Raw genomic sequence first — 25,482 nt, forward strand, 5'->3', positions numbered from 1 at the left:
AGATAGGCCTCTGGTTTCTCCCACTATGAGATAAAGTTTGGGTCTTTAGAATTAAAAAAGAAAAAAGCTGATTTCAGGAATGAAGAAAAGATTTTGACCTTTGGGACTTGTGAATATCTGAGAACCATATGTCCTCTGATGGTTTGCTTTGTTTCCATTCTTAGTCACCCCAGCTCTACTCTGGTAAACATAGGAGCTATCTGGTCTCGTGCCTGGGGTATTAAACTTTATGGGCACTCCCGGAGCCTGGTCACTTGGAGAATCAGTGTCCCTGGCTGCTTGTTGTGTGATAGAGGCTAATGTCTCAAACCAGTCAAGGCAGATACTCTCTGTACCTAGATACAGGACCAAGCTTTAGGAATGACAAAGGAAACTCCTTATTTAATCATGAGAAACTGAGAATATTGCTTTTTAGAGAGAAAAAAAACCTAAATATAAAGTAAAGAGAGGGGAACTCAGGTCAGTGCAGGCCACTTGGTTTGGCAAGCTATCCGTTTAGCTCACCCTCTTCCCAGGATGGCTCGATCCTGACTCAGAACCTTTGGCGGAGTGACTAGCTGTAGGAGATGTGACTATTAAGGAGAGAAGGAAGAGAAAGCAAAGTTCTTCATCGAGTTTACTGTGACAAAAAGCAGGACAGCAAGGAAGGCAGAGAAAAAACAAGTCCTTTAGAAGGTTTCCGTCTAATTTATGTACCTCACAACGACAGGAGTGAGGTCACTGGTCACTGGTATGCTCAGAGGAGAAGGTGTCACACACCAGCCCTGTGCTGAAGGCTTCAGTTTCATCTATTCAACATTCAGTAAATGGTGGCTGTGTACTTACTATTTGTAGGGTAGGATACAGCAGTGAGTAATTCCCATATGGAATTCTTTTTTGTTGTTTACTTTTTTTTCAAGAGACAGGATCTTACTATGTTGCCCAGGCTGGCCTTGAACTCCTAGCCTCCTGAGTCGCTGGGACTGTGGGCAGCAGCCACCTGTACTTGGCATGGTGCTTACATTGCAAAGAATAGGGGAGGTGTACAGACAATTAACCAAATTAAATATGTAAATAATATAAGAGAATATTTTAGAAGAGCGTAAGTTTCATGGAGGAATACCAATACAATCACTCTGAGAGGGAGGTATTATTAAATTAATTGGGCCACACAGTTGAGTAGTAGAGCTTCAACTATAAATCATGTCTTTTTGAATGAAGCTCCTTCTCTTCTTTTCTGCCCTCTGCCTTAGCTAGATGTTGAAACAAGGAAAAATTGGAAAGGTCAAGGCCATCTCTAATTTTGTAGCCTTTCCTAATCACCTGGAGGCAGTTACAGAATACTTTGGCATATGGCAGTAGAGAATTTATGTGGACTATATGTTTCAGTAAAGAAACTGTCTTTCCTCTGCTAGCAGCAAAGATGTTTTTGAGGTCAGCACTTCAGCCCTAGAGCCGAAGATGAGCTAGAATGAAAATCCAAAAATTCTCCTTAAGAAGATAATTTGTATTTCCATTGAGTGCAAACCCACCAGCGAGCTTGCATTCAGTTCTGAACTTTGTCACTGACAAGCATTGATACTAATCAGTGGCCTGTTTCCAACATTGTGGGAATCATTTGATCTTTTATTAAAGAAAATTCTTCCAAAATATTAATTTAAAATTAATGTCAACACTCTCTGACATTCCATCTCTGAATGCTGAAGAAGAAAAAAGTTTTAGAGTTTTTTAATAATCTTGGTAAATATTATTTGAACTTTACTTCAAGCCAAAACAAGTTTCATGGGGAAAAAAAATCCTTTCTTCAGCCATGGGCAATAAATTTGGCCAGGAGGATCTGGAAGGAAGAAACTGAACAAGCTAAATACTAAGTGGACATTCATAGCCACGAACACCATGATTTTTAGAGACATTGATGCTCTCCCCTAAAATAAAACATTGTTTTCAAGAAAATCCTCAATCTTGTCCATTGGCTCTTTATCTTCTGAGTGGGTATGTGGATATATCACATGGGCTGCTTCTTTTTTATTTTATTTTAAAATAACCAGTGGTTAATTAAAAAGCCACTGCCTGGACACATTATCCAGTGTTCCTCGTATTTGGTGGAAAGAAGAAAGAAATGGAAGGCTAAAGATTTGCTCAAAATCCAAACCTCTCTCCCAAGATCAAGGCGTTTAAAGGATTAAGGAGGAGATGTGTGTGTGTGTGTGTGTATGTGTGTGTATGTGTGCGTGCGCATGTGCATGTGCGTGTACACGTCTGTTGTGTTTGTAGCAGCTGCTGTATTAGTTAAGCTTTACCTCCTTTTCTATAAATGGAACTTTTGCCTTTCATCTCTTTTCAGTGTTGCTTACTAGGAAGATATATGAAGGGCCTGAAGCAGGAGAAAGAATTCCAAAGGGTACTTCACTCTTCTACACCAAGTAGAGTGTATTTATTGTCTTTTTTTTAGTAATTGCTTCAGTTGGTAGAGGAAAAGGGAAGACAGACAAACAAAAACAAAGAAGAGGAAAGAAGAAAGTGGAAGGATGAAGGGGAAAGTGGTAGGGGATCCTAAAGGGCTGTGAATTGGCTCAGAAGCAAAGAAGAATGAAAACGGCCTAAAGAATTGGATAGTAATTCTTTCAATCCCAGGCTCTGAATAAACTTGGCTCAAAACAATAAGGTACAGATGGTGAAATGAAGTTAGCTCAGTGACATTATTTGGTGAAGAAGAAAACAAGCAGTTTGTTTTCTTCACATGCTAGAAGTTAGATCTATTTACAATAAAGCATGGAATGAGAATTCATGTAACCTAGACTTCAGTCTGACTCTGCTGCTCACCAGCTAGGTGACCTTGGCCAAGTCACTTGAAGTCCTTCAGCCACAGCATGCTGGCAGCAGTATTACTCCTCATTCCTAAGTCATAGGATTGCCTTGAGGATCAAATGAAATAATGTATTATATGTTTATGCTTTCATTCAATAAGCATTTGTTGAACACCTACTATAAACAAATGGACACATTTGTGGCTCATGAAGCTTACATTCTAGGTATATTCTAAAATGTATTTCAGTATATATTGTAATATTTGAGACATGCTTATATATACTATACAGCATTTTTATAATACACAGAAACATATTTTACTTTTTTTCTGTAAAGATGATGATTATGCTACTCTCTCTTATGGTAGAATTTAATAAAAGCATCTTTGTGGATCCCGTTCTACACATACTTGGGTGTGGATATGTGAATTGAAGTCTAACTGAGCAGCACTTGTGGACTGTCGGCATACCACCTTCCCAGCACTCAGCTGAATCTAGCTTATCTCTATTCATTTAGGTTTCTCAATAGACAACTACTGCTGCCAGAAAAAAAAAAAAAAAAAAAAAACCACCTTGAAAAGAAGAGTGAGAATGTTTGTAGGTAACTGTAACTCAAACAGAAGATACCAATTGCTTTGGTTAACTTAAACAGGATGTTCACACTCAGGTAGGCTCATGGTTCTGAGACTTGCTGAGTGAGGTGCTGTAAACTGCTTTTCCTTAGTTAAGACAATACAATATTGTCAAAAAACGAGTTTGTAAATTACTTTTATTTTATAGAAAGAAGAGTGAGAGCTCATTCTCAAAGGCCAGAAAGTCACTGCTACAATTGTTGATATCTGAATAAAATGTACTCAGAATTTGCCCTTGCTTGAAAATTGCAGGGTTCCTGGAAAAGGATCAAGATTCTCTTTTAGCTTTCTCACCCCTCCCCATCCTTTCCTATTCCAGTTTTGTTCAGACAGTTTCCCACAAGACAGGGGGTAGCCAAGGTCAGGGGCAATGGAAGTTCATCTGGATGGGGTGTGTGTGCTGCAATTCCATCTCCTGAAGGGAGGATAAATTGCAGCCAAGCAGCAACTCAGGAACTGCACACATACCAAAGAACCCTACCTCCAGAATAGTGACCCTGGACCCCAATTGGTCCCAGCTGTTGAGAGGGATGAGATGGAGATTGAGAGAGGTGATGCTGTTAGAGATGGAGATTTGTCAAATGGAAAACAAGTCTGTGAATTACTTTTACTTCTATTTCACAGAAAGGAGGATGACAGCTCAAATTAAATATTCTAGAAAAGTGATTGCCAAGAGATATGTTCTTACAATTATCCTTTTGCCATGGTCTATTCCTGGAAGGTGTGGTGTGGCTCCCATGGCACTTGTTGCATGACCTTGTGAGTTTGTTATTTGTCTTAGTTTATTCAGGCTGCTATAAAAACTACCGTAGATCAAGTGACTTACAAACAACAGACATGTATTTCTCACCATTCTGGAAGCTGAAAAGTCCAAGGTCAAAGTGCTGACAAATTTGGTGTCTGGTGGGGGCCTGCTTACTGATCCATTGTTGACTGTCTTCTCACTGTGTCCTCACATGGTGGAAGGGATGAGGGAGCTCTCTGGGGTCTCTTTTATTTGGATACTCATCCTATTGATGAGGGCTCCACTCTCATGACCTAATCACCTCCTAAAAGTCCCACCTCATAACACCATCACACAGGGATACGGATTTCAACATACGAATTTTTTGAGAACGTGGTTGAAACACAGTGCTTCCTGAATGCACTTTCCTATCCACCCAATTTCTACTACCATGTCTCTCCATGAACACCAAAGAGACAAAATCAACATGTAGTACTGCAGGAATGAAATGAATAGAATGAACGTAGCATTGATTTTATTTTATTCTGTTTAATCTCAGCACCACTACTATTGTGATGATAATCTGGATCACTTACTGATCATTCACTGTGTGCTAGGAATTATTTAGTTAATTGCTTTACCTGCATGGTTTTCATTAGTTCCCCCCCAACAACCCCGTGAGTTAGGTTTGAGTATCATTCCCATTTACAATTGAGGAAACAAGCTTAAAGAGTTGAGTAACTGAGTTGCCCAGCGAGTGAGTGTCAAAGCCAAGACTTGAAAACCTGATTTATCTTCATCCCTCATCCTTCAGCCTTCAGCCATTCTGCCTTGCCTTTAATATTCTCCTTGTTCTGGTACCACATCACTTTTCTTTCTTTTCTTCTTTCCTCCTCACTCCCTACCTTTAGTCCTTCACCCATTATAGAAACCAAACGTTAACATTCAATTAAAAATAGCCACCCAAAAGGAAAGCTAAGAATGTTATACACAGAGCATTAATTTTTTCTCATTCTTTTATGTTTGGAAACGTATGTGTTGGTTTTATGATGGCCGGAGGGCAGACCCAGTCCTTTCCCTTTGGTAGATACACCAAACCTACTGTAGGTTTAAATGATAATAATATTTCTTAGACATCCTCAAAGAAGTTTCCAGGGATGGCAGAGAGCTTGCATTTTATGAGACAGCTGGTTTTTAATGGCTTGGCCCTTGCCAAGAACATCACTGTACAATAATTACAGGCCACTTGTGATCTTGGTAACCAAGGTGACAGGGCTTTTCATGGTCCCCCAAAGAGAGAATATCTGAAGATGTACATGAACATGAATTTTCAAATGCTTAAATAAAGTAAAAAAGAGTTAAGTGATGTTTACAGAAAAGTTTGCAAAAGTAAAAAGAGCACATATAAATATCCCTGAGAGAAAAGAATAAAGTACCTCAAAGAACTCCAGGCTTATTATGAGTAGCGTCTTGAGAGTTGTTTAAAGCAGTGGTTCCATTGAGTTGGAGTGCTTCAGCTTGTTCCACTGGGACTGGGGTGGTCTGAGAAAGGAAAGGGCCTCCATGTTTCAAAGTTGGATGGGATGTAAAGAGCATGACTCCAGTTGAGGGAACAGGCAAAAACAACATAGGTTTATAATGCGCTAATGCTCTATATAGACCCTATCCAGATTCCAGGCCTGAGTTAAATTAGGACGGAAAATTTTGGTCTGCTCAGTTCATTGCCATCCATCTATGTGAGGCATTTAAAGTATATGACTGGCAGATGTGTTGGGACTATTACCAAGTTTTTTGGTGAATATATAAAATCTATTAATAAAATACTAATACTTAACATTTTTGCCAGCAATTCACGTATCATCCATTAAACTAGAGTTGAGACCTGGTGTTAGACCCTTTCTCAGCTCTTTCCTCACAGGCTCAGCCAGAGGCCTCTCCCATCACACACTGTGGCCTCTGGGCTCTGCCCCTTCTGCTGCGTCCTTGCTTGTGCCACCTTCTGCTTTGGATTCTTATCTTGATTTCCATTTTGGTGTTGATGCTTTGGAGTTTCTCTTGCTTTCTGGACCGTTGTCACCTAAAGAAAAAAATTCAGTTGCTATTTTCTTTGTGCTTCACATCCAAGGTCAATCCAGCCTGCTCCCAAGATCAGACAAAGTTCCTTAGATCTAAACCTAGGGCAGACCTGGCCTCTTACCTCTACTTGAATAGGGGAAGAAGCTCCATGATTATGCACACTTAAATAGTCTGTATGAAAGTCCAGTGTACCTATATATGCCCAATTTATATCTGTTCCTTATCTACAAATTCAGAGTGGGCAAGAATTCTCCTACTCCCTAAAATCACAGGTAGGGTTCTCTTTTCCTTTTTCTCCTTCATTCTCCCTTTTCATCCACATCCCCTTACAAATGTTATCACCCTAGAAATCCTCTGAGGGGATGCCTGGTATTGTGCCAAGATGATGTCTTGGTGTTTGCAAAGAGAAAAAAAGTGTGAGAAACAGTTTCTCCCAAGCCTGTCTGACCACATGGGCATGTAACACTTGGCTCTGTATAAAAAGATCTGTTTATTAGAGACAAAGTAGAAGAAGAATGAAGTTGGGGCAAAATGTCCATCTTCACTGATCTTCCAGCCTTGGTCCTAGCTCATTCTCTCCTGTAGACAGCATTGGCCTTATCTGGAAGCTGAAGCTGCTCATAGTTGCAAGATGGCTCTAACAGTTTCAGGCAGTGCATCCAGACATCACCACATCAGAGGCAGAAACAGAATCATATCTTCCAGTGTCTTCTTTGTAAAAGCAAGAAATACTTGCCAAGTATCTCTTAGCAGGCCTTTCCTCACCTCTAATAGATCCAAAGCTAGTCATATGTCCACCTCTAAAGTATCTAGCCACATGCGAAATAGACACCATGTCAGATGAGGCCAGTCTGAGGCGGTGTGCACACTGCAAGAGTCAGCCATCAATGTTCACCATCCTGCTGCTTGTACACTAGGCCTCCCCCTTGTCTTTCTCTATGGGAGGTGTAGAAGGAGGCCTGCAACATGAGGTTTGAGATGGGTTGCATTGCAACTATCTGTGTTTCCATCATTACTGGGGATAATGGCCTCAGAAAGTCACAGAGGACTTGTTTCAGAGTCAGGAAGGAAGAGCGGCAGCTGTGAGATTTCCATTTTGTGGAGAAGGAAAGTGACATTTACTGAGCCCCTCTACTAAGTGCTGACGATCCCCCTTCCCTAGACCTTCCTCCTAGAGTCAAGATGCAGTAGCTGAGCCTCCTGGATGCAGTGAGACACAGAAGGCCCAGGACAACACCACCAGAAAGGAGACCTCCCACTTCCCATGAGAGAGAAGGCCATGTAGACTCGCCTTTCTCCTCTTTCTTCTGTGAATTCCTCTGTTATTCTATAGATCTTGACTCAAACTCTAATTCTTCAGGAAAACCTTCTTTGGCACCGCCACCCCACCCTGCAAGATTAGGTTAGACTCCCTTTCTATAAGCTCTCACTGCACCTTGAACTTTGTCTTCCTGTTATTTATCATGCTATGCCACTATAAATATTTACACAATTATTTGATTAATATTTGTCTTTCTGGCTAGACCATAAGTTCTGTTAGGCTCCCATCTCATGCCTGTGTGCCCCTACATACTAGACAGTCAATGCATGTTTTTAAACAAATGAATAAAAGGATCATTTATGTTTACGTTGAGGATTCTTGTTCTCTCAGACATAGCCTTCTCAGTGGTTTACTTTCCGTGCTAGAAAAGAAGTGTGATTAGTCTGCATTCTACAGGCATGTCAACCAGATAATGTTTTTCCATGACTTAGTGTTGAAGGACTTTTCTAACTTACCGAAACATCACTAGTAATAGTAGCCCACTTCAAATGTGGCTTTCTTACTTAAGGACCCAGAAGATGCTAAAGGTTGTTGCCAAGAAGCCAAGAAGCATCTAAGCATTTCCTAATACACTCAATGGCTGGCACATAGCAAGTGTTCAGAAAGTATTTACCCTCTTTCTGTCCTTTCATTTACGTTTGCCTTATTTTCTCATTCATTTCTCCTCCTCTCCCTCCATTTGTTTCCTCTATCAGTTTTCACCTTTTCTCCTCTCGCTCCCTTGCCTTCCCTCTTACTGTGGCTCCTTGGCCTAGAAGATTCCTGAGGCCTCCACCTGCACTGTTCAATATGGCAACCACGAACCACATGTGGCTACAGAAAGCTGGAAATGTGGCTAGTCCAAATTGAGATGTCCTGGAAGTGTGAGGTGGGACACAGAGTTTCAAAAATGTAGTATGAAAAAGGAATGTAAAATTAATAAATTTTATAATCATTGTGTGTTGAAATCGTAATATTTTAGATAAAGTGGATTAACTAATATATATTAAAATTAATTTTGCCTGCTTCTGTTTAGTTTTTCAAAATGTGGCTACATTTTTTAAATGGAAAATATTTTATGTGTGGTTCATATTTTATTTCTATGGAAAGTGCTGATCTAGACTGTGCACAGGTGGTTTTTTTGGTGGTAGGAGAAGGATCTGTATATTTGAAAGGCAGCAGGTTGCATTGCTGAATTCTCAGCAAATAGTATAAATTTACATAACACCTTTCAGAGCTTATGTGGACACAGTGCTGGAGAAATATGCAACATTATTCTCCAAAATAGTGTTTCCCACTTTTATTTTTTGGGACATGCTAAATACACGTTCACTCTAATGTCTTCTCAGTCTATATTTGGTGTATCTCCCCACCCCCAAAGAATTTGTTGAGCTTTAGTAACTATAATGTGTATTAGGAGAGTAATAAAAATATTGCTTTCCCTAAACAGTGTATCTCTTCCCACCATTGTGGGTTATCACACTGTTCACTCCTTGGGAGTATTTCTTGTCAGTTAAAACTAAAACCACAATTAGCCAACAGCTAATGGCCTTTTCTAAGTTGTAGCTGCTTTGACAAGGCAAGAACATCAAATTGTTCATCTTTGGGAAGATATATAATAAACTATCATGGAGAAAATATAGGATTAGATCAATTGACACAAGTTTCAATTTTCCTTAAAATCCACATTGCTATATCAAAATTATTCAGATTTAAGTGGAAAAATTCTCAACAGCAAACTTAATAGAAATTGGGATGTTCAAGTGTCTTTACCACTATCTAGTTGAGTGAATTTAGTCAAGTCACAGAATTTAACTTCTTTGTGCTGTGTATCTGTTTTTAAACTTTTATTTACTTCTTTAAGTGGAAGTAATACCCATTCTATTCAAGGAGAACTGTTGATTGAGAAAAATACATACAGCATTAACAACAATTCAAGGAGGAAGGAAATGATTGATAAGTAGAAATTCAAGCAATGGACCTTATGCTTTGAATTTGTTTTCTGGGAAGGCAAGTTTGAAAACTACCGATCTCAAATAATAAGTAGGTGAGAATCAAAAGGAATATTCTGAGTATAGGGGTGAGTGGTGGTGCAGAAGTATTTAATAAGGGAAGATTAGCTTTTCCAGGTGTTAAAACAGACTTTAAAGCAAACATAATTAAGACATCATGGACCTTAAAGAACATGAGAATCACTGGAACAAACAAATGGCTCAGAAATCAGTGGAGAAACAGTTCAATAGGGAAATAATATTTTTTAAAAACAAATAGTGTTGTGTCAGCACATTATCAACATGCAAAAGAATAAAGTTGGAGCTGTTCCTCACACCACATAAAAAATGAACTCAAAATAGATCTTAAACCTACACGTAAGAACTGAAATTACAAATCCCTTAAAGAAAACATTGGCATAATCTTTGTTAACTTAGATCAGGCAATAGTTTGTTAAAATGACACCAAAAGCACAAAAACTAAATATATATTATTTTTGGCTGAGTGCGGCGGCTCACGCCTGTAATCCCAGCACTTTGGGAGGCAGAGGTGGGTGGATCACCTGAGGTCAGGAGTTCGAGACCAGCCTGGCCAACATGGAGAAAGCCCATCTCTACTAAAAATACAAAATTAGCTGGGTGTGGTGGCGCATGCCTGTAATCCCAGCTACTCAGGAGACTGAGACAGGAGAATCGCTTGAATCCAGGAGGCAGAGGTTGCAGTGAGCCGAGATCATGCCATTGCACTCCAGACTGGGCAATAAGAGTGAGACTCCATCTAAAATACAGACACACACACACACACACACACACACACACACACACACACACACACACTGTTCTTTGTAAAAATAAAAAGAAAATCTTACTTCATCACTGCTTTTAAACATTGTACTGGGAGTTCTAGCTAATGCAATAAGAATCCCTCTCCGCACCCCCAACCAAAAAGGAGAGAAAAGGTATACAGATTGGAAAGCAATAGATAAAATTGTCTTAGATCACAGATCAAGGGATTGAAAAGACAAGCCAGAGACTGGGAGAAAATATTTGCTAGAGACATATCAGGTCAAGGACTGCTATCTAAAATGTACAAAGAACTCTTAAAACTCAATAATGAGAATGCAAAAACTCTATTAAAAGTAGGCCAAAGACCTTAATAGACATCTCACCAAAGAAGACATACAAATGTCACGCAAGCATGCAAAAAGATGTCCGTATCATATGTCATCAGGGAGAGGCACATTAAAACAACAAAGAGATACTACTACACACCTATTAGAATGGCCAAAGACCAGAACAATGACTACACCAAATGCTCGTGAGAATGCAGAGCAACAGGAATTTTCACTTATTGCTGGTACAGCAATGTACAGTCACTTTGGAACACAGTTTGACAGTTTCTTACAAAACTAAACATACTCTCACCATATGATTCAGCAGATGCTCCTGGTATTCACAAATGAGTTCAGAACTTATGCCCACACAAGGCCCTGCACACAAATGTTTCTAGCAGCTTTATTTACAGTTGTCAAAACTTGGAAGCAACCAAGATGTCCTTCATTAGGTGAATGGATATATAAACTGTGGGACATCCTTACAATGGAATATGATTCAGTGCTAAAAATAAGTTATCAAGCCCTGAAAATGCACAGAGGAAACTGAAATGCATATTACTAAGTGAAAGGAGCCAACCTGAAAAGGCTACATACTGCATGATTCCAACTATGTGACATCCTGGAAAAGGCAAAACCGTAGACACAGTAAAAAGACTCATGTGTGCCAGGGTTTAATAGGGAGGGAAGAATGAGTAGATGGAGCACAGAGGATTTTTTAGGGCAGTAAAACTACTCTCTGTGATACTGTAATGGGGGAATATATTACAAATATGTCCAAACTTAAGAACGTACAATACCAAGAGTGAACCCTAATGTAAGGTATGGACTTTGTGTGATGATGATGTGCTAATGTGGACTCATCAATTGTAACGAATGGTTCACTCTGGTGGGGGATGTTGATAATGGGGAAGGTTGTGCACGTGTGGGACAGGTGGGATATGGGAAATCTCTGCATCTCACCCTCAATTTTGCTGTGGACTTAAAACTTATTTTAAAAATAAAGTCTATTAAAAAAAGTTCTGTGGTGGAGTAAGTTTGGGAATACTGTGTTCTCAGATTCTCTCTTGGAGATTATGACGCTCACATGAAGCACATATTAAAGGTTCTAAGAAGTCCAATGATAAAGAAATCCAGCATAAACCAACTTGTTCGACCACAGAAGCTTTGTTTGCTCAATAGCTAGTTACATCCAATGGAACTAGTATGCAATAGAATATTCGTGGGAAATGCTGAAACCCCTCGCGCCAAACACACACACACAAAGTAAACACTTGTGCTCTAAAGGACATCATTAACAAAGTGAAGGCCGGGCGCGCTGGCTCAAGCCTGTAATCCCAGCACTTTGGGAGGCCGAGACGGGTGGATCACGAGGTCAGGAGATCGAGACCATCCTGGCTAACACAGTGAAACCCCGTCTCTACTAAAAAATGCAAAAAACTAGCTGGGCGAGGTGGTGGGCGCCTGTAGTCCCAGCTACTGGGGAGGCTGAGGCAGGAGAATGGTGTGAACCCGGGAGGCGGAGCTTGCAGTGAGCCAAGATCTGGCCACTGCACTCCAGCCTGAGCGACACAGCGAGACTCCGTCTCAAAAAACAAAAAAACAAAAAACAAAGTGAAAAGCTGACTTACAGAATGGGAGAAAATATCAGCAAATCATAGCTCTGATGAGGGACTTATCCCTAGAATATATAACTAACTCTTACAACTCAAGTATAAAAACAAAACCAAATTTAAAATGAGCAAAGGATTTGCATAGATATTTCTCCAAGGAAGACATGGAAACCACCAGTAAGAACACGAAAAGATGTTAAACATCATTTACTATCAAAAAGCAAAGCAAAACAAAACAAAAACACAAGATACCACTTTGTGCTCACTTGCAGTGCTATAACCGAGGAGACAGTAAGACAAGTGTTGATGAGGATGTAGAGAAATTGGAAGCTTTGTACATTGTTGGTGGGGATGTAAAATGATGCAGCTTTGGAATACAGTGTGGAAGTTCTTCGAATAGTTAAACAGTTACTACATGACCAGATATTCTGCTCCTAGGTATATAACCAAGAGACAAAACATATATACCACACAGAACCTTTCATAGCAATGTTCATAGCTGCATTATTCATAATAGCTAAAAAGTGGAAACAACCCACGCATTTGTAATAAACAAGATGTGGTATATCTATACATTGGAACATTATGTGGCCATTAAATGCAATGAAGTATTAATGTGTGCTGCAACATGAATGAACCTGAAGGGAAAGAAAGAAAATAAGTGGAAAAAAAAAGAAAAGAAAAGAAACATACTCAAGGGGTCACACATTGAATGATTCCATTTGTATGAAATGTCCAGAATAGGCAAATTTATAAAGACAGAAAGTAGATTAGCGGTTGCCAGAGGCTGGGAGAAGGGGATAATGGGGAGTGACTGCTAAGAGATGTGTGGTTTCTTTTTGGGGTAATGAAAATATTCTGGAAGTAAGTAGTGGTGATAGTTGCATAACTCTGTGAATATACTAAAGCCACTGAATTGTACACTTTAATTATATCACAAAGTTATTTTAAAAATTAATTAGTTCATGTAAATGATTTTAATGTATGATTAAGGCTTTACAGAATAGTGAGGAAAGGGAAGCTTATTAATGGTATCCCCACCAACAATGTACAAAGCTTCCAATTTCTCTACATCCTCATCAACACTTGTCTTACTGTCTCCTCGGTTATAGCACTGCAAGTGAGCACAAAGTGGTATCTTGTTGTGTTTTTGTTTTGTTTTGCTTTGCTTTTTGATAGTAAATGATGTTTAACATCTTTTCGTGTTCTTACTGGTGGTTTGCATGTCTTCCTTGGAGAAATATCTATGCAAATCCTTTGCTCATTTTTAAATTTGGTTTTCTTTTTATATTTGAGTTGTAAGAGTTAATTATATATTCTAGGGATAAGTCCCTCATCAGAGCTATGATTTGCTGATATTTTCTCCCATTCTGTGAGTCAGCTTTTCACTTTGTTAATGATGTCCTTTAGAGCACAAGTGTTTACTTTTTGTGTGTGTGTTTGGCGTGGGGGGGTTTCAGCATTTTCCATGAATATTCTATTGCATACTAGAATATTCTACTGCTTTACAATTTAGAAAAAGTAATACCTTTACATTTATATTATGATTCAAAATACATTTTAGAGGGATTACATATTAAATAGTAGAATTGGTTTTAAACAGAAAAACTAACAAGAAAGTAGAAATATTAATCAGACATTTATTAGTGGAGCTAGAATAAACTTCTTTGCAAAGCAGCAATAGAAGAAATCACCAAGTAAATGATCAACATCAAACTAGATGTATAAAAAGTAAGAACTATTTGATATAAATAGGAAAACAATAATAAAAAGGAAAATAACAAATTGGCAGAGAACATATTGCAGCAAATATGTTGGACAAAAGGTGAATATCTTTACTCTAGAAAAGTTAAATTATTTGATAAGATATAAAATGAAAATAAAGCAGAAGATACAAAAAAAAAAAAAAAAAAAAGAGAGAAAGTTGCACAATTCAAGGCAGGATAAAAGTTGTGGAATAACCTATGTTGTGAAAAGGCTGTGTGCTATACTGTTGTGCAGAGACAGGAAATATCCATTCGGTGTTGGGGAGGGAGACAATAAAGGGTAGAGTAAACAAAATGCGGAAAAATATTCGTCCGTGCTTGTAATCAAAGGCATGTATTTTTAAATAGTAATGATCTATTTTTCTTTGATTGAATTAGCAAACATTACAATTCTCAAAACTGGCATGAAGAAAAGGTAAAAGTGGTGTATTCTCAAACATAGACAAGCAATGTAGTATCATGAAAAGGTTCATACTGTGTTTGGAATTAGGCAGAATTAAAATCAAATGATAATTCTGTCACTTACAAGCTGTGTGATCTTGGTAACTAAGACAATCTCTCTAAATCTGTATATTAGCCATAATATGGTGATGTTTCCTACTTTGCAGCATTGATGTGAGAAAAATAATAAGGATCTAGCTGAGTCCTTGACACATTCTACACACTCAGTTTATTCTAATAATTCAATAAACAGTGACTGTTTGAATATTACAGTTGGTCGTGGAAATTAATAAGAAAAATTTAGCAAGTACCAAAAACTATCAAATGTTCATATTATTTGATCCAGTAATTTTACTTCTGGAAATATATTCTAGAAAATAACCATTAAGAAAAAAATTATATGCACAAAACTATTTTAATGGCATTATCCAGAATAGGAAATGTTTTATAACAGAGGAATGGTTAACTAAATTATGATATTACTATTTACTGAGTGGAAGTATGATGTGGCTGCCGCAAAGAATGATAATTGTGAACACCAAGTCATTTCTTTAAAAAAAATTGGTATTTATGTGCATCAAAGGACACAATGAACAGAGTGAAAAGGTAACTTACAGAATGGGAGAAAATATTTGCAAATCATATATCTATAAGGTGTTAATATCTAGAAATATAAAAATCTCGTATAACTTAGCAAAAAGACAAGCTGATTTTTAAAAGGATGAAGGACTTGAATAGACATTTGTCTAAAGAAGACATACAAACATATGAAAAAATGCTCAATATTACTAATCAGAGAAATGCAAATCGAAACCACAGTGAGATAGTACCTCATACTTGTTAGGATGGCTGCTATGAAAAAAACAAAAACAAAAACAAGAGTAGGCCAGGTACAGTGACTTATGCCTGTAATCCCAGCTCTTTGGGATGCAAAGGTAGGAAGAAGGCAGCTTGAGGCTAGGAGTTTGGGACCAGCCTGGGCAATGTCTTGAGATCCTGTTTCAACAAACAGACAAAGAAACAAAACCCCAAAAGTAACAAGATTGGTAAGAATGATGAGAAATGGAAGCCTTGTGCACTGTTGGTGGGAAATGTAAAATGATGTAACTCTATGGAAAACAGTATGGAGCTTCCTAAAAAAATTAAAAATAGAAGTACCATATGGTCCAGCAATCCCACTTCTGAGAATACATCCAAAAAAGCTAAATGAGGGATCTCAAAGAGATATTTGCCCATCCATGTTTATAGCAGCATTATTCACAGTAGCCAAGAGATAGAAGCAACCCGAATGTCCATGAATGGATGGATGAATAAGCAAAACATAGTACATCCATAAAATGGAATATTACTCAGCCTTAAAAAGGAATAAAACTCTTTCACATACTACAATATAGATAAACCCTGATAATATTATGTGAAAAAACCAGTAACAAAAAGACAAGTACTGTATCCTTCTACTTATATGAGGTATTTAAAGTAGTCAAAATCACAGAAACAAAGTAGAATGGTGGTTACCAGGGACTGGTGGGTGTAGTGGAGGAAAAGGGGAATTGTTTGATGGGTATAGACTTTCAGATTTGCATGGCGAAACAGTTCTGGAGATCTGCTGTAGAACAATGTGAATATATATAACACTACTAAGCTGCACTCTTAAAATGGCTCAGAGAGAAAACTTCACTTTTTTTGCCACAATAATTTTTTAAAAATTAAAGCTTCAATAAATATGAATTGATCGTGTTTCACTGTGCCATGTCCTATGGTCTGGAGGGAGACCACTTCGGAAAAGAAAAGGCCAGAGGGACTATCAAGGGCCATTTGGGAAGAGCAGGGAGAAGCCATTGACAGTTTTTGAAAAAGTTTAAGACAGGGTCTTGCTCTGTTGCCCAAGTGGAGTGCAGAGAGCATAGCTCTCTGCATCCTGAAACTCCTAGGCTCAAGTGATTCTCCTGCCTCCATCTCCTGAGTAGCTAGGACTACAGGCACATGCCACTGCCCCTGGCTAATTTTTAAAATTTTTGTAGAGATGAGGTCTTGCTATGTTGCCCAGGCCAGTCTTGAACTCCTGGCCTCAAGAGATCTTCTGCCTTGGCTTCCCAAAATGTTGGGATTACAGGCCTGAAACACTGCCCAATCATCCATTGAAATTTTAAAGCAGGAAAACAAAAACAGTGTAAAATAGATTAGAACAGAAAATTATATGTAATACAACTATGCAAAAACACGCCGACGAAGGAAAACACAAAAAGGAATGAGCTTATGGGTGATATTTTCCTCCATTAAAAAAGTAATTCTTTTTTTTTTTGTCTCCTCTAACTCATAAAGGGAGTGGCCAGCAAAGCCACACAATCTGGAAGTTCTAAGAGAAAGGAGAGTGTTGCATCTTCTATACCTACCTTTCTCCGGCTTACTCCTCCAGTCAGGTGAGTACAAGTTGAATTCAAGGCTGAGTGTCTCCTGTGCTGCCACCTCGTGGTCACTCCCAGGCTGTCAGCTGAATTGAAGAGTATGCCAGTAACATGTTGTTTCATGTCAAATAATCAGAGCACAATTTATGAATATGATTGAAATTATTTTAGTAAATAATCTTAAAATGTGTCTCTTAGATACTAGTCTTGATTGCAAGTGGTTGAGGATGAACCTTGTGACCTTTTAAGATGTCTTCCAGCTCTGTTTTACGTGGTTTAAATTAAAAACAAACAAACAAAAAAAACTTTCGAAACTCTGGAAATTTTATATTAACGTGGCATAACTCATACCAAAAGTTCTGTTGGTTTGCGTTTTAGAAAATTCAATATTTAATAATAATGAAAAGACACTAGAGGTTTTACAAAACGAATGATGAGCTTTAGACATAAATATCATGACTAACATTTTTAAGTTGGCAAATTCAGTATTTTCTTTGCCAACCTGTTATTTTGCAACGAGAAACTTCTCAAAGTAGATGATCAAATAGTCCTTAGGCTCAAAAGTGGTATATGTTGACATTGAGAAAAAATAATATTTTAATATAAGAAAATCTGTGGTGCTTGCTAATGAATGTTTTAAATAATATGGCATGAAGCAAGTATTATTTCCTATAATTTAGAACTATTTTATAACTAATGGGAAATACTACTTTTTTCCAGAAGACAAGTAGACCATACATATTAAATTAATGTAAGAAATTTCAAAATCTTACCTTATGCAGCTGTTTTTTTTTCCTTCTTTCTTTTCCTATTTATCAATTGTAAAGATTATGTAGCAAAATTTTCAACTTTTAAAATTCCCTAATGATACCTGAATTTATGGATTAATCTGTATTTTAGGAAAGGCAGAGGCTCTGGACTCAGATTACCTGCTTCCAATTCTGACATGACCTTTCTGGGCACATGTTCTTTGAACCAATGAGTTTAATGGTTTTCATCTGCAAAATGAGACAAACACTGTACCTACTTCATAGGGGTTTTGAAAAATTCGATGAAATAATGCATACGATGCATTTGACAGTGCTCAGTACATGAGAAATTCTTACTCTTAGGCAATATTACAAATGAAAAGAATCTATGCTAGTGAAAAAGCTCTCTAATTATCATAGCATCATAGTACTCTAATATCTTTCACCAGATCAGTGGTGTGATTTCTTTCTTTCTTTTCTTTTCTTTTCTTTTTTTTTTTTTTTTTTTTTTTTTGAGACAAAGTCTCTTTCTGTCACCCAGGCTGGAGTGCAGTGGCATGATCTTGGCTCACTGCAACCTCTGCTCCCGGGTTCAAGCAATTCTTCTGCCTCAGCCTCCTGAGTAGCTGGGACTATAGGCATGTGCCACCATGCCCAGTTAATTTTTGTATTTTTAGTAGAGATGGGGTTTCACCATGTTGGCCAGGCTGGTCATGAGTTCCTGACTTCGTGGTCTGCCCTCCTTGGCCTCCCAAAGTGCTGGGATTACAGGTGTGAGCTGCTGCACCAGGCATGGTGTGATTTCTTTAAAATGTGTGTGTGTGTGTGTGTGTGTGTGTGCGCGCGCAATGATCTATTTCTAGAAATGTTTCCTTGGAGTTATTTTGTTATTTAGTTGTTGTTTTGAAGAAATTACTATCACATATGCATCCCACAGCCTGTTCTTCCTTAGATATGGATTCTACAGTGTTCAGAATAGAAACAAAATGAGTTTGACCCAGAACATGATTGCTTATACTGTAAAGTTTTAATTAAAAGACATAAGAAAATTCAAATCCAAATATTACATATCTAAAAACTATTCATACTCTACAATATTTAAAACCACTTCTCATACATCAGTGCTAGGTAAAACTTTAATAACTCTTGAATTAGCATTTTAAATTAAAATTAAAAAATCATTTTGATAAACAAACCTTTTAAATACCATTTAAGGTTCTTTAAATAATTGATTATTGTCCACCACGTTGTATGATTGGAAAAATAGAACAACTGAGGAATCTTTTGTGATATTATGTACCAGAAGTTAAAAAAATATGGTACGAATTAGATCCAAACAATATATAGTACGTTGTTTAGATACCAAACAATATATGGTACAAAAATCAGAGAGATGCAGGGAACAGCTCAGAGTTAGGAGTAGCGAATGAGGAATTGTCTATGGAGTGTTCTTCAAGGTGGTATGTTGGCAAAGTTCTGGATTATTGGAGAGACTGTCCTGGACAATCGGTATATCTCTGAGTCAGTATATTAGCCTCTTGTTTTTTTGGAGACAGGCTTCTTTCTCACTTTGTCACACAAGCTGGAGTGCAGTGACACAATCTCAGCTCACTACAGTCTTGATCTTCCAGGCTCAAGTGATCTTTGCCCCTCAGCCTCCTGATTAGCTAGGACCACAGGTGTGCACCATTGTTTCTGGCTAATTTTTGTATTTTTTGTAGAGGTGAAGTCTCACTATGTTACCCAGGCTGGTCTTGAACTCCTGAACTCAAGTGATTCATCTGCCTTAATATCCTAAAGTGATGGGATTACAGATGTGGACCACTGCATCTGGCCAGTATATCAGCCTCTTATCAAAGATTGAGGCTGGTCAGGAGAAGCTTGATGGATGGAGAATATGGAGTAAGCAGAAATGCAGAATCTGAAATACATAGTGTGGTTTGGCTGAAGAAAGAGGGTGTGAATGGTGCAGGCACAGCTGCTCAACATCAGAATGAAGCCTCAGATCTAAGTGTTCTCACCCAGATTTGGTGATGCTGAGAACAGGGATACTCTGCTCATGTAGAGAGCTGCTATGTTCCTTTCATTGATTCAGCACATGCTTATTCAATTTATGTGGCAGAAACCATTGCAGACACTAGGGAACATGACACAGTCCTTGTCTCAAGGAGTTTAGTGGGTGACAGCTATGTGAACATACAATCACAGAAGAGTGTGGTAAGTGCTGGACAGGTAATATGGCAGAATGCTTAGAACAGGGACTTTGGCATTATCTGGACTCAGGCTCTTGCTATGTAACCTTGGTGAGTTGCTTGACCTTCTAAGCCTCAGATTTCTTATCTAGAAAATGGAGGCACTAACAAAACCTATTATATTTGGGTTGTTATAGGATTGGCATGCTATGATGCCAGCCAAATTCTTAACATAATCCTGACTCGTGGTGGTGGGGGCCGGAGGGGGAACCTAATAAATGTTAGCTATTGGGGGGAAAAGCACAGAGCTATGGGGCTCACTACATGAGAAATAGCGAGTTCAAAGAAGACATAATGGAAGATGTGAGTAAGATAAGGCCCAGAGAAGTTAGTTTGACAAAGGAAAGCACATGGAAAGCCAGGGAGGAGTGTTCAGGGAGGAAGAGTTCTAGAGGTGGGAGATTGAAAGGCGTGTTGAGGGAACTAAAAATAACAGATAAATGAACATAAAATGGATTCTGGAGGCAGAGAGAGGAAGGGCTTTGATTCTGCAGGGTTGCATATGTCAGAGAGTTCTTGAGACTAACCAAGCACACACCTACCTCATGGATGTCAGCTTGACCTTCCTTCTGCCTGGATTACTATTCCCTACATGCCTCTTTCCCTTGCTTCCTTCAGGCCTTTGCTCAGACTTCAGGAAAGTCTTCCTTGACCACCCTACATAAAATAGGATTTAAACTGTATAGGGCAGTAGTGAAATAGGCAGATTCAGGAGCCCAGCTGCTGGGACTCACATCCCAACGCTACCCTTTCCTGCAGCAAATTACTTCACCTTGTTATGCTTCACCTTCCTCATGTGTAAAATGAGCATAATACTAGTACTGATGCGGGGAGGTGCTATAAGGATTAAATGAACTAACAGAAGTAGACCCTTGGGAAGATTGCTTGGCACATAGTAAGTACTCAGTCAGCATCTGCTGCTGTTATTGTCACTAATAATATTATTCCAAATAGTAAATAAGGCACACGATCAAGGCCATTACACAGTTAAAGTTAGCACCTGTTCAGTCTGCTCAGTGCTCTGCGCAAGCTGCTGGGACCTAGAGTTCTACGAGGGGGATGATTTTGTCATTGATGTTATTTTGCTTTTGTTATTGTAGTTAGGAAACACATTGAACACATCAAGAAATATATGAAAGTGTACAATGAATATCTGTATATCCACTACTCAGCTTAAGAAATAAAATGTTACAGGCCAGGCACGATGGCTCACGCTTGTAATCCCAACACTTTGGGGAGGCTGAGGCGGTTGGATCACGGGAGGTCAGGAGTTTGAGACCAGCCTGGCCAACATGGTGAAACCCTGTCTGTACTAAAAAGACAAAAATTAGCTAGGCGTGGTGGCGGGCACCTGTAATCCCAGCTACCTAGGAGGTTGAGGCAGGAGACTCACTTGAAACCAGGAGGTGGAGGTTGCAGTGAGCTGACATCACGCTGCTGCATTCTAGCCTGGATGACAGAGTGAGATTCTGTCTCAAAAATAAATAAATACGTAAGTAAATAAAATGTTACAAATGGAAGCATCTTAAGGTGTTTTGGTTCTGATTCCTTTATTATTGTCCAACACTAAAAACTTTTTCCTAAGTGAGCCACTAGAAAGCTACTTCCATAGAGTGTTGACAGGTATTATGTGGGGAAAAGTTTGGGGGATTGGGTTCAAATTAGTTTGAGAAATACTGACTTTAATAAAGTAAAATGGGGTTATTTTCATCACGATAGCTCAAAGCCTTTCAAGCTGAACACAGGAACCCCTTTCTATGCTATGTCTTTTGTAACTATGTTTTATACAAAACAGTTTTGGAAACACCAATCAGTGTTATACTACTGCATCAACTCCAAAAAGTACCAATCACCTGATAATTTTCACATCACTCAAAGAGGATAAATTAATTTTAAAAATTGAGTTAAAAAATAGGGCTTAGTGGCCGGGCGCGGTGGCTCAAGCCTGTAATCCCAGCACTTTGGGAGGCCGAGACGGGGGATTTCACCGAAAGGTCAGGGAGATTTGAACCCATCCCTGTAACACCGGTGAAACCCCGTTCTCTACTAAAAAAAACTACAAAAACGAGGGAGCGGCGCCTGTAGTCCCAGCTACCCAGGAGGCTGAGGCAGGAGAATGGCGTGAACCCGGGAGTCGGAGCTTGCGGGGAGCGAAGACCCCGCCATACCCCCCCAGCCTGGGGGAAAGGGCGAAGCCCCCTCTCAAAAAAAAAAAAAAAAAAAATAGGGCTTAGTAATTAATAATCTTAGTGCCAAGAAGATCAGAAGCAAATGGGCAGTTTGACTTTAATAACCATGGAGTTATGGCCTAATATTTACATTCCAATTTTCTCCATAATCTTGCTATTTTATTCCATCCACCTTTTCCTTGATCCTGATATTTATTTTTAATTGTCATTGTAACAATTTTTTGTTGTTATTGCAATATCTCTCAAATCCCTTGTAGAACAAGGCAGGGAATACATTCATTAAACTCAAATGAAATGTACCTAATTTCTTCACTCAAATATACTAAATTTTACAATGCTGATTTAATAACTATATTGGACATTTCTTTCGGTTATTTCCAAATTTAACATTGATTGATACTGATGTTAGGCCTTTGGTATTGACGTAAGCCAGAAATTGGACTATAGCCACACCATACTTATAAATTTAGTCACTTCAAGGTTATGTGGTGGTAGAAGTCCGGGTCAGTGATGATCTGATGGATTGGAAGATGGGTGGGGAAAAACTTCTTGGAGCAGCTGGTCCCTGAGCTGTGATTTAAAGAGGAGAAACTTGTGGTTTGGTTGTTATTCCATAGATATGGAAAAAATTGAGCCAAGGCTCACAGCCAGGAGAGGAACAACCAGTGGAAGGAACCACATGACAATAAATTTAGTTGGTGTGGAAGGTGAAGGCTTGGTTAGAGTAGGAGATGAAAACAAAGAGGGCGGGTCAAGCTGGGAGAGGCCTTTGAAAGAAATACTCGGAAAATTGTGTTTGATTCAAAGTGTAATAGGAAATCAATGTAAGTTCATGAGAGGATGTGGTCAAAATAATGAACAAGGAAAACAAAAAGAGAAAAGGAGTAACTCTGGAAATTGTAGTCCTACAAACACAATTTACATACTAGTAAATATTATATAATCTATTTGAAAACAAGTAAACCATACTTGTTGAATGGGTGGAGTGAGTTCAGTGCAATGGTGAGTGAACACATGGGTACGCTGAGGGAGGTGGCTTCTAGAACCCAGGTGATAAGTGCCCATAATCAGGATAGTGGCTTGTCAGAGACTCTGTGCGAATGTCAAGAGGGATAACAATAATAATGATTATATACATACATACATACCTATATAATATCAGGCATCAGGCAGCACTGTGATGAAACTATAATAAAACAGGTGAGGTAGATAAGTCCCTTGACTTTAGGAAGCTTAAAATCTAGAGGCAACAATTCATACCCATTCAACAAATTCTTACTGAGCACTTGATCCTGGCCAGGGTATGCCATGTGCTGGTGGTGGAATAAAAGATACAGTTCTCGTGAAGCTTACGGTCCATCAGGATATAAACAAGTAGGCAGGTAATTAACATCAGTGTAAAGAGAGTCTCTAGGGAAAATACAGAGAGCTGGAGCTAGACTGATGGGGTGGACTGAACATGCACAGAATGGAGTGAGTTGTGTTTCTAAAACTCAGGGGAGTTACAATTATACTATTTTGATAAGCATTTTGGAGGAGGGTGGCGAGCAGGGGAGAGCTCCAAGAAGCATGCTTGAATAGCAATAATGGATCATTAAATTCCTTTCTAAAGAGGCAGAGGTTGGTAATCTTCAGGGCTTTTCTTTTGCTGACCTGGAGATTCAAATCTGCTGCTAGAGGGAAACTTTTCACAGGCCACAGAAGAGAAGCTAATTGCTGGCTGCCTCAGGAGCTCCCTCTCTACTCTTCCCCACATAGCATATGGCTTCTCCTCTATACAAACATCTAAGAGAATCGATCTGAACAGGCGCTCATGGTTGGCTTGTATTTCTCGGTCTTGATTCCATTCTGCAGTGTGCTATGGGAGCATGTAAGTGGGGTGCCCAGCCCATTTTGTTGGGCTGGGGAGAGGGGTGGACAGTGCTTGATGATGTCGTAGTTCAGAATGATGAAAAAAGAACTATGATCCCAGGGGGCAGCTGCCAGAGAAGACTTGGAAGGAATGTGGTAACAAGAAACCCAGGAGAAACTACCTGATGCTTTAAACCTGTCTTAATATATGTGAATAGTGTGTTGTTCCCTCTGTATCCTGCTTATCTCTGTGGTCTCAAAATGATCTGTTATTGCAGCTTGACCACTCACAGACGTTCTCTGAAGGAGATAGGTGCTGTTGGTGAAGAAGTGAAAGTCAGAAAAAGTCAGAAGTCAGGTTTGTTGTTCAGAGCCCTTTGATCCAAGTAACAGAGCCCAACCAAACTAGGTTGTGAAAAAGGTGATTGCTCCTCCCCATCTCTGCCCTCCTCATATCACTAAAAACCTTAGGAAATGAGTGCGCAATGGACTGAATGTTTTGTTGCTTTTTTCATATGTTGAAACGCTAATCTCCAGTGTGATGGTATTAGGAAGTGGGGCCGTTGGAAGGCAATTAGGTCATGAGGATGAAGCCCTCATAAATGGGATAAATGCCCTTATAAGAAGAGGTGGGAAAGTGAGCTGGCCCTCTTTCTGCCATGTGAGGATACAAGGTGAAGCTGGCTGTCTGTAACCTGGAAGAGGGCCTTTACCAGAATCCAAACACGCTGGCACCCTGATTTCTGACTTCCCAACCTCCAGACTGTAAGAAATAAATATTTATTGTTTCAGATGCTCAGTATATGGTAATTTGGTATGGGAGCATGAACTGACTAAAACAAGGTGGATGCAGGGCATAAGCCATGGTGTCAGGATTATCTTTTCCTCTCTCTTGTCTCTGCTTTTCTTTGTAACTCAGCTTCTTTCTCTCTTATCCTGGACAGCCTCTTTCAAGCAGCTGGGGAGATGATGAACAAGAAAGATGCAAACACTTTTCATACAATTCAAGATTGTGAAGGAAACAGAACCATCATTCTCATTACGCTCAGCAGAAAAGTCTAGGGAAAATTCTGATTGGCTAATTTGATTACGTGATCATCCCTGAACCATCATTATGGTTAAAGATAATGGAGTTCTCTGACCAAGTTTGGGTCATTTCCCACTTTGTGGATTGGAAGGTTGCATTAACTCTCCTATCCCTGAACCACACACTGTTTAGAGAAAAAGAGTGGATCTATCAAGGGGAAGATACTGCTAATAAAATATAATTTTTTAAAAAGTAAGATCATGGGGGGCTGGGTGTGGTGGCTCACGTCTGTAATCCCAGCACTTTGGGAGGCCGAGGAGGGCAGATCACCTGAGATCAGGAGTTCGAGACCAGCCTGGTCAACATGGCGAAACCCTGACTCTACTAACAATACAAAAATTAGCCGGGCAAGGTGGTACGTGCTTGTAATCCCAGCTACTCTGGAGGCTGAGGCACGAGAATCACTTGAACCGAGGAGGCAGAGGTTACAGTGAGCCGAGATCATGCCACTGTACTCCAGCCTGGGCAACAAAGTGAAACTGTGTCTCAAAAAAAAAAAAAAAAAAAA

The 25,482-nt window shown here is 39.1% G+C and overlaps 1 long non-coding RNA gene across 1 annotated transcript in view; it reads left to right on the top strand.

Annotated features, from left to right (window-relative positions):
* Positions 1-16,810, top strand: part of LOC108531942 (uncharacterized) — a 99,542-nt gene extending 82,732 nt beyond the window's left edge. Inside the window, exon 3 of the long non-coding RNA XR_001886318.1 lies at positions 16,764-16,810. This is a non-coding gene — a long non-coding RNA (uncharacterized LOC108531942). The remainder of the gene's footprint in view (positions 1-16,763) is intronic.
* Positions 16,811-25,482: the final 8,672 nt, after the last annotated feature.

Source organism: Rhinopithecus bieti, unplaced genomic scaffold (genome assembly GCF_001698545.2).
Source record: "Rhinopithecus bieti isolate Rb0 unplaced genomic scaffold, ASM169854v2 scaffold_7884, whole genome shotgun sequence".
Lineage (NCBI taxonomy): Eukaryota > Metazoa > Chordata > Mammalia > Primates > Cercopithecidae > Rhinopithecus > Rhinopithecus bieti.